Source organism: Haliotis rufescens, unplaced genomic scaffold (genome assembly GCF_023055435.1).
Source record: "Haliotis rufescens isolate VD_foot unplaced genomic scaffold, xgHalRufe1.0.p SCAF_10, whole genome shotgun sequence".
Taxonomy (NCBI): domain Eukaryota; kingdom Metazoa; phylum Mollusca; class Gastropoda; order Lepetellida; family Haliotidae; genus Haliotis; species Haliotis rufescens.
The window spans coordinates 45040875-45047523 of NW_025963780.1; the positions used below are offsets into that span (position 1 = coordinate 45040875).

Consider the following 6649-nt stretch of genomic DNA (forward strand, 5'->3'; position numbering starts at 1 on the left):
CTTACCCCGGAAGATTTGGATAAAGGTGTTAAACTTATCTCAAAGTACATTGATGTCTTTTCAAGTGGGGAATTAGATCTTAGTCATTCAACTGCAGTGCAACACCGTATTGAGTAATGGATACAACTCTTTTTAAACAAAGGTATCGACGTATTCCCCCAGCCATGTTTCAAGGGGTGAAAAATCATCTTAGACAGTTGCTAGCATGTGGAGTGAAACGTAGATCACATAGCCCTTGGGCCTCTAACATTGACCTTTGTTGGAAGAAGAGTGAAAAACTGAATGGTCGTGGACTTCAGACATCTAAACAATTCCACTATTAAGGACAGATTTGCTTTACCAAGGATAGAGGAAATTTTAGATGTCTAGCTGGCAGTAAGTTTTACACTAAGTTGGACAAGAAGTCTGGATATCACCAAGTCGAACTTGCAGAAGAACGTAAGGAGCGCGCGACGTTTGTCAGTTGGCTCAGTGCACATATACAAGATGGTTCAGTTTGAATTGTTTGAGTGGAGACCATGAGTGATGGTGAATGCATTGTTACAATGTTATATGATGGGGTTTGTGAATTAAATGGCAATCTATGGTCATCGAGCGTGACTCACCACGTATAATTACATGCCTCAATTCCACAAATAGGTAAGGCTTATTATCATGTACAAATATGTTTTATCTTTATGTACACTTTTTGTGTAGCCTTTGAGGGTTACGACATATTTATCTAAATGTACTTGTGGAATGATGTCTATAATATATATATATCAGTGACTCAAATTAAAAACTTCACATTTTTAAAAATAATCCCATATATGATATACAACGGTCAAATGTATCAGAGAAGGTAATTTTTAATCATTAATGTCCAAAGAGGGATATTAATTAACGGTGGTAACCATAATTTGTTCCAAGCACCTAGGGTATTCGGTAATAACATCAACAGTTTAAATCATATGTCCCAAGCACACAAGTTCAGTAGCGTGTATGGCCACCATGTGCGTTGACAACTGCCACGCAACGCCTCCGCATGGACCTTGTGATGCTTGTGAACACATGATTGGGAAGACGACGCCATTGTTGCTGCAAAATGGTGCCAGGATCATGCAAATTCTGTGGTTGGTTCTAGATAGTGCGCAGACTTCTGCCAAGAGCATCCCAGACGTGTTCAGTGGGATTGAGGTCGGGAGGAAGAAAATTCCTTGTCTGACATTGTCGTGTGGGAAGATCAAACCGGGTCCATGTGCTGCCATAAAAGGCAGAAGTTCTGGTGCAAGTACCTGGTCGCGGTAAGCAGCAGCGTTGAGGTTGCCACGGATGACAAGAAGCCTGGAACGTGAATTGCCACAGAAAGCACCCCACACCATGACACTTCCGCCTCGAAATCTGTCAACTTCCTGTACGCAACACTGGGCGTAACGTTCATGACGGCGCCTCCACACCCTCGCCCTACCATCAGCAAATCGAAGATTAAATCGGGATTCATCACTGAAAACGACTTGATTCCAATTCCTCTGAGTCCATCGTAAGTGTCGCTGTGCCAACAATTGACGTTGACGTCTGTGTAATTGAGTCAGAATCGGACCTGGGTTCAAGATACCGTGGGCATGACTAATTGACAACAAACCGTCCATTCGTGAAAGATATACCGTCGTCATTTACCTGAAAATGTGTTCACTGCGACATCACACGGGACACAAAAGACATGTACATGGACAACTGCTCAAGGCAGCAATGTAGTTAATTATTTCTATTACATCTGAGCCGGCACACATGACAAAAGAATCCACCATATTATGGATTCGGAAACTTTGACGCCGCCTCACAATAGCTGTATGGCTGAGATTCACACTCCCCACCACCTTCCTCTCACCACCAGTATAATGGTCCTCATATCGATTCCAATGAACGTTACGACAGTAAATGATCGCTGTATGGTATTTTCGTGAAACTCACAAAACGTTTTTAAACAAATGCATTAAGCTATGTATGTTTTAACGACACGTGACTTGATAAATAGAGAAAAGACATCATAAGGGGCGTCTAACGTCGTTCATGACTTTACTTCTCTGACAGAACATGTTTCATAGGCAAAGGTGACACAGCCCTAAGAAACTGAACACTGCTCTTATCAAGTTGTATTTTGTAACAGCGCGCGGACTGTGAAATAGCTGCAAATGCACGTTTAAAATATTTTTTACAAAAAACATTACAGTGTCTTTGACAACATGTTTAAAGGATTTTAACCCCAGAAATGAAGGATCTATTACTTACGCGGTTGTGTAATTTCAAACCTCAGATGAAAACAATCTTACCAGTAAAGTGTTTTGTAATACGCGGTAAAACAAGTACTATAAATGTAAGTGCACGGTTGAAGTATTAAAATGACGGAGTTTGCAGCCACGCGACTCTAACATGTTTGAAGTATTGCAGCCACGCAGGTAAAATATCTGCAACATATTGCAACCATAGTGTGAAGTATGAGTTACCATAAACGTACAGTATTTGTTTGATAAATTTGTAAACACAAATTAGATCTATTTGAGTAACACCTCAAATAAATATGTACAATCATCACACTATTGTTTTTGAAAGGAAAATAAGGCAAATGGGTATTATGCATGACTCTGCATTTATAAGTTATTCAAAGATTGATGTGGTATCGGTGCTAATTAGCAAAAACTGCATCAATAGCTTACAATGTTACTTCCACATTTGTATTGAGCAGCGAAGAATAATATTAACATTTAACAATGGTCTAGGAAGCTACAGACAACCTGATACCACAGGCACGAGTCACGGATATCAGTGTACCACCAATTCCAAACTGTGACATACATGCGTAATACTTATGGAGTAACAGCACAAGAATTCAAACATAAACTCACAGAGTGTACACGTTCCCGACATTGAACGAACATAGGAATATCGCCTCTGTGTGTGTGTGTGCGCGTGCGTGTGAACGAAGTCACACAGATGACAGTGAGTTTGTTTCAAGTTCCACAACTTCGTCAGCGCCATTGACACCACGGTTAAATCACATCCCACACGCCCATAGGATAGAAAACGAACAGAACAATTTCCTCATATATAGAGTGAACAAAAATCCTTACGTCTGGATTAAATGCTTAATTTGAGACAATGATGCAGCCCCTTACCTGTTACCCACTGAAGAAGAAGACAATCCTAGGTTGCATGATATCCGTGTCTAACAGCAATATGAGTCACTATGCTGTCAGATTGACATGCCCGGGTCTTGTCCCTATATTAAAGTGGAATGGCTTTATCCGAGCCTGTGACACGTTTCCCTATAGAGAAGAAGCATTTCTAGCACCTGACTACACTGGCAAAGAGTGACTGCAGTGAGCCGGTGTTCCCTCAGTCACCATCCGGCATCCAGTAAGGCGATCAATACGACAGCAGTGACACTGCAACGGGATTGGGGGAATGAAAATGACTCCCAAATAACTGCGTATTTTATTTCCTTGTTATGAAGGCGTGACGACGGCAAATCAGGCCAATCAGACTCCGAACAGCGCCAGATGCATGTAAGCAGTCAAGTCGGAATTCAGGCAACGAGAAACTCTTGCTAAAGGTCACCATCAACCACTTATTCCAAGAGCTGCTTCTCCTAAAACGAGGCTTACATTACCGTGTTGTTGTTTAGTGTTACGGATGTTTCTGCACGATTTCCTATTTAGTAGTTCTAACACTGGTGTCGTGTGAAGAAAAGGGACGTATTTACGTCACGAGTTACGTTAGGTCTTCTAGCCCTTTTGTACCGATCGATGGCTTCCTTTAATATTCATTGATGCTTTATTTCTTACATGAGATTTCAATATTATGTACAGCCTCTTTAAGGCTGATGAGGAAGTGTACAAGCTTTAAGAACATATAGATTGTTTGTTGTTTAACGCTGTATGCAGCGGTATTTCATCCCTATGACGGCGGTCTGTAAATAATCGAGTCTGGGCCAGACAAACCCGTGATTGACATCATGAGCATCGATCCATGCCATTGGGATACGGTGACTTACATCACACCAAGTCAACGAGTCTGACCACCCGATCCCGTCAGACAGCTCTTACGACAAGCATAGTCGCTTTTTATCCCAAGCTTTGGTTGCCGAAGACTTTTTCTACGGGTTTTTACGGGTCGAAACATATGTACCCGTATTTAAATAATGATAACTCCGACACAATAATCCGACATCGGCAATGTCGGACAGTCAATTTTATGCACAGGTGGGTATTTCCCGCATGTCGATTACCTGTTCGCTTTTCTCCCAAATCGCGTTTATCTGCCTTACCCGGCTACATCTATGGGGAACAATTCACTAGACACTCCCTTCTCCAAAATAATCTCGGCCAATATACGACGCCATCAAGTTGCGAGCGCATGTTCGAATCTCCAGAAATTTCGGCATGATATAACCATGTTATATGGTGAATTAAACCACAGTTCGTTTTTCATTGTTCTTTGCGATTTATCGCCTAGTTATCTTATATGAGGGAATGTTTGTTTGTTTGTTGTTTAACGCTGCACTCCGCAATATTCCATCAATATGACGGCTGTCTGTAAATAATCGAGTCTGGACCAGACAATCAAGTGATTCATATCATGAGCATCGATCTACGCAATTGGAATACGATGACATGCATCAACCAAGTCAGCGAGCCTGACCACCCGATCCCGTTAGTCGCCTCTAAAGCATAGTCGCTTTTCACGGCAAGCATGGGTTGCTGAAGACCTATTGTACCCCGGATGTTCACGGGTCATATAAAGGAATGAGTGAGTTGGATATTTCAACTATGGCGCGTCAGTTGTAATTACGCTTCTGATTATAACAACTTACCTATTTTGTCACCGAAATTCAACGACTTGTTTGCACTAACATATATTCTGTTGTTTCTTATTCATTAATGTTTTATCAATATAGGTAAAATATTAACATTTGAAAACTTAGATACTATTAATTATGCTTTATGATAAACTGTGACCACAGCGAATGACAATAGCAACCTTCAAATTTGGCCACAAATACCGTTAACAGTCTGCAACCAACTGGGGTCACAACGTCAAAATTATTATGGATACTGTCGAAAAGAGAAGATGAACCTGTTGAATGTCTGTGAGTGAGTTAAGTCGTGATGTGTCAATGGTAGAATCTACAAACTGAAAAAGAAGAAACAACATTGGAACATTCTGTCCCAGCCAGCTGTCGCCCATAGTCTGACTGTCCTATATGCCCCTCTGTCCCAGCCAGCTGTCGCCCATAGTCTGACTGTCCTATATGCCCATTCTGTCCCAGCCAGCTGTCGCCCATAGTCTGACTGTCCTATATGCCCATTCTGTCCCAGCCAGCTGTCGCCCAAAGTCTGACTGTCCTATATGCCCATTCTGTCCCAGCCAGCTGTCGCCCAAAGTCTGACTGTCCTATATGCCCATTCTGTCCCAGCCAGCTGTCGCCCAAAGTCTGACTGTCCTATATGCCCATTCTGTCCCAGCCAGCTGTCGCCCAAAGTCTGACTGTCCTATATGCCCCTCTGTCCCAGCCAGCTGTCGCCCAAAGTCTGACTGTCCTATATGCCCCTATGTCCCAGCCAGCTGTCGCCCATAGTCTGACTGTCCTATATGCCCCTCTGTCCCAGCCAAATGTCGCCCATAGTCTGACTGTCCTATATGCCCATTCTGTCCCAGCCAGCTGTCGCCCATAGTCTGACTGTCCTATATGCCCATTCTGTCCCAGCCAGCTGTCGCCCATAGTCTGACTGTCCTATATGCCCATTCTGTCCCAGCCAGCTGTCGCCCATAGTCTGACTGTCCTATATGCCCCTCTGTCCCAGCCAGCTGTCGCCCATAGTCTGACTGTCCTATATGCCCATTCTGTACCAGCCAGCTGTCACCCATAGTCTGACTGTCCTATATGCCCATTCTGTCCCAGCCAGCTGTCGCCCATAGTCTGACTGTCCTATATGCCCATTCTGTCCCAGCCAGCTGTCGCCCATAGTCTGACTGTCCTATATGCCCATTCTGTCCCAGCCAGCTGTCGCCCATAGTCTGACTGTCCTATATGCACATTCTGTCCCAGCCAGCTGTCGCCCAAAGTCTGACTGTCCTATATGCCCATTCTGTCCCAGCCAGCTGTCGCCCATAGTCTGACTGTCCTATATGCCCATTCTGTCCCAGCCAGCTGTCGCCCATAGTCTGACTGTCCTATATGCCCATTCTGTCCCAGCCAGCTGTCGCCCATAGTCTGACTGTCCTATATGCCCATTCTGTCCCAGCCAGCTGTCGCCCATAGTCTGACTGTCCTATATGCCCATTCTGTCCCAGCCAGCTGTCGCCCATAGTCTGACTGTCCTATATGCCCATTCTGTCCCAGCCAGCTGTCGCCCATAGTCTGACTGTCCTATATGCCCATTCTGTCCCAGCCAGCTGTCGCCCATAGTCTGACTGTCCTATATGCCCATTCTGTCCCAGCCAGCTGTCGCCCATAGTCTGACTGTCCTATATGCCCATTCTGTCCCAGCCAGCTGTCGCCCATAGTCTGACTGTCCTATATGCCCATTCTGTCCCAGCCAGCTGTCGCCCATAGTCTGACTGTCCTATATGCCCATTCTGTCCCAGCCAGCTGTCGCCCATAGTCTGACTG

General features: G+C 44.2%; 1 protein-coding gene across 2 annotated transcripts in view; it reads right to left on the reverse strand.

Annotated features, from left to right (window-relative positions):
• LOC124115617 (rhodopsin-like) overlaps positions 1-3426 on the reverse strand; it is a 93320-nt gene extending 89894 nt beyond the window's left edge. For both annotated transcript variants that reach the window (XM_046476669.2, XM_046476670.2), the window contains exon 1: positions 3153-3426. The gene's annotated coding sequence lies outside the window, so the exon portion shown is untranslated. The remainder of the gene's footprint in view (positions 1-3152) is intronic.
• Positions 3427-6649: the final 3223 nt, after the last annotated feature.